The sequence below is a fragment of the Opisthorchis viverrini genome (assembly GCF_000715545.1).
Source record: "Opisthorchis viverrini unplaced genomic scaffold opera_v5_149, whole genome shotgun sequence".
NCBI lineage: Eukaryota > Metazoa > Platyhelminthes > Trematoda > Opisthorchiida > Opisthorchiidae > Opisthorchis > Opisthorchis viverrini.
Window position 1 is genome coordinate 1,244,714 of NW_008751804.1, and position 3,894 is coordinate 1,248,607.

Consider the following 3,894-nt stretch of genomic DNA (forward strand, 5'->3'; position numbering starts at 1 on the left):
AAAAAAGTACGTACGCCACCAGCTGTCCAGTGTGGTTTTGTCTACGGAGGCAAAGGAACTAACTGGTAGTCACCTCTTATTTTCCTGAACACAACCACAAGTTTCTGTACTACCGGCTTTCAGTTATTAGACGCCCAAGCGGTGACGAGTTGGGCATCTGCAAGGCCTTTCTGAAATATGGAACGCCCTCATGCGAGGTGCGGAAGTTTGCGGCGGATGAATTCGGCTATATTCTTACTACTTAGGATACATACAACTACCGCCGGAAGTGTCGACCGGCTATGTTTGGTAGACGCCGCGTAGTTGTGTTTTATTGTGGCAGATGAAATGCTTTTGGTCCTGGAAAATCGTAGGGAGACCGGACGCGTGCTTCTGTGCCGGCCAGAGGAAGGCCACTATAGCCACATATGCTTCTCTCGATGGAAGCAGATGGCGTTGATCCGAAGCTTCAAGATGCAGTGTATGAAGACGGAACGCATGCAACAAACCGACTTGGGTGAATTTTTCAAAGCAACTTATATGTAGATAAAGGCTGTATACTTTCTTCCTAACGGACGGCATGGGAGCCGGGCGTCCGGTTGTGTGCGTTCTTAGAGAGCGAGCAGTTTGCTCCCATGCGTAAACGGTTCGACTTATTCAAGGAAGTGATGGGCAAAATTGATCTGGTTAAGATTTATGTACTGGACAAGTTAGCGCCGCACATGCGTGCAGCCAGAGTTGTTTTTGACTGTGACGACATGCCTTGCTATTTTTATGTCCGCAAAGCCATCAAAAAGTACGTAAGTGTTATTTAATATCCATGTATTTTAGGTCAGACGCATTCCGCAAATAGCCGGCGCATATTTCACTGCATGGCTTGGCTGAAGAACGCTGAACAGTAGGTTTTTGTTCATCGTACTACAGACACAGATTCCTGCAGTCTCTGTGCCGCAACAATCCTCGATTTGTTTCCTAGCTTACGGTCCGCCTGTTGTACATCACCAGAAAATGGGCCATGCACACAGCCCGGAATGGATCATTTCAGGAATGTGACCAACAACCATGTGGAGAATGCGAACGGCTGACTTAAAGACCGACATGTTGGAGCATGCGATTCGAAAGGTGTTCTTGCACGCCGAGCGGCTCATGTGGGATTTCGAAATGCATATGTCGTACCACTGCGACAGACGGCAAATCCTGGAGAATGGCGCCCATGCTTAAATCAATACATGAAGGATAACTTTGTGGTATTTTTGCGTTCATCCAGCAACCGAAGACCAATGCTATTTCGCGTTACGAATGGGTCTACTGCAAATGCAGTGGGCAACCTACAAGACCAACGGAACGCTAGGGAATCAATCCGAAGAGGCTAGTAAGCCGAGCGTATTTTCTGATAAAAAAGTACGCGAAGCACCAGCTGTCCAGTGTGGTTTTGTCTACGGAGGCAAAGGAACTAACTGGTAGTCACCTCTTATTTTCCTGAACACAACCACAAGTTTCTGTACTACCGGCTTTCAGTTATTAGACGCCCAAGCGGTGACGAGTTGGGCATCTGCAAGGCCTTTCTGAAATATGGAACGCCCTCATGCGAGGTGCGGAAGTTTGCGGCGGATGAATTCGGCTATATTCTTACTACTTAGGATACATACAACTACCGCCGGAAGTGTCGACCGGCTATGTTTGGTAGACGCCGCGTAGTTGTGTTTTATTGTGGCAGATGAAATGCTTTTGGTCCTGGAAAATCGTAGGGAGACCGGACGCGTGCTTCTGTGCCGGCCAGAGGAAGGCCACTATAGCCACATATGCTTCTCTCGATGGAAGCAGATGGCGTTGATCCGAAGCTTCAAGATGCAGTGTATGAAGACGGAACGCATGCAACAAACCGACTTGGGTGAATTTTTCAAAGCAACTTATATGTAGATAAAGGCTGTATACTTTCTTCCTAACGGACGGCATGGGAGCCGGGCGTCCGGTTGTGTGCGTTCTTAGAGAGCGAGCAGTTTGCTCCCATGCGTAAACGGTTCGACTTATTCAAGGAAGTGATGGGCAAAATTGATCTGGTTAAGATTTATGTACTGGACAAGTTAGCGCCGCACATGCGTGCAGCCAGAGTTGTTTTTGACTGTGACGACATGCCTTGCTATTTTTATGTCCGCAAAGCCATCAAAAAGTACGTAAGTGTTATTTAATATCCATGTATTTTAGGTCAGACGCATTCCGCAAATAGCCGGCGCATATTTCACTGCATGGCTTGGCTGAAGAACGCTGAACAGTAGGTTTTTGTTCATCGTACTACAGACACAGATTCCTGCAGTCTCTGTGCCGCAACAATCCTCGATTTGTTTCCTAGCTTACGGTCCGCCTGTTGTACATCACCAGAAAATGGGCCATGCACACAGCCCGGAATGGATCATTTCAGGAATGTGACCAACAACCATGTGGAGAATGCGAACGGCTGACTTAAAGACCGACATGTTGGAGCATGCGATTCGAAAGGTGTTCTTGCACGCCGAGCGGCTCATGTGGGATTTCGAAATGCATATGTCGTACCACTGCGACAGACGGCAAATCCTGGAGAATGGCGCCCATGTTCTTAACGTGGTTTGTTGAATGACAACATATGCACGCTCTCTACTTTTGAGGCACAGTGCGTCCCGGAAGTCCGTGCGTTTCCGTGTTTTCGGGTCCAAAGAGTAACTATTATGGCTAAGGCGCATCAGGTTTAATCTAGGCCTCCTGCATCGCTTAATCTACCGGCGGGCTTACATAGCTGCCTGCGGCCCTGAATTTTCTTCCCGTATTCCCTATAATATCCGTAACTCAGGATGTTTACTCTCACTGTCGACATGTCGAACTTTTTTTAGACATAACTTTCCCTTGCCTTTATTCTAAACTATGGAACATGCTCCCCTCCCATATCCGTACTATCTCATCTCACGTTGGCTTTTGAAAGGCCATCGATTTTTACCCTTCTATCGAGGGAGATGAGCGCCTCTTCGCGCCTCAGCTTACACTAGATACTTTCTTTTGAAATAGGCCCTAAGCCTTTCTAATCAGCGCACTCACCCTGACTGTCTCGTTATTAGGTCCTACAACTTACACTTACCAACCTGAAACCCTTAGTATTAGTCCGCAATTGCGACAACCACCCTCCCAAGTGTTCTTATCTATAACCCGCCACTCTATCTCTCTCATGCCTGTCTCCACTGACCTGGTTGCATATCCTTCCTCCGACCTTCAGCTTTTGTACCCAGCCCAATTATTCCTAGTTTCGTCAAGCCGGGCCCATCCTGAGTAACTCTGTCAGCCCTATTTAATGTCTTGTGCTTTGCTTTGGATGGATTTAAATAATCTCAGCCAAACTAAAACCTCAGTTTCACACTGTTCCGAACCATTCTGCATCCCCTGAATGCGTGCAGCGTACACATATCAAATGGTGGGTCTGAAGATGCGCTATGAATGAAATACTTGTTTGGGCCCACAGCCCAATCATTCATACATACACATGGCACCGGTGCACTTCTACTTGACAGAGTGGTTCACACCAATCCTTCGTTTTCGTTTAGCCATAGTACACAGGCTCCGAACATCTCCATTCTACTCCCATTGCCCAAAAGGTAGTTGATGATTCATTCGCTCCCGCGACTTGCCTCCTCCAGTGGCTGTTTGCTGTTCGCTTGTTCAAAATGACTGAGCTGTTTTACTGGCCTGGCTTTCCCCCGACCGGATAAAATATCTGGTAGCTGGAGTTATTTATCAATGCACAAGCCGCACTTATGACTGCTTGGACGGTTTTCCACCTTGCAGATCTGGTAGCATGCGCGAGGGATGAAAACCTCGTGTGATGGACGGGTGCGCCCTGCAGGGAGGGTCGCCCTGTTACGTTGCACCATGGTGCGTTCGTATACTCGCCAC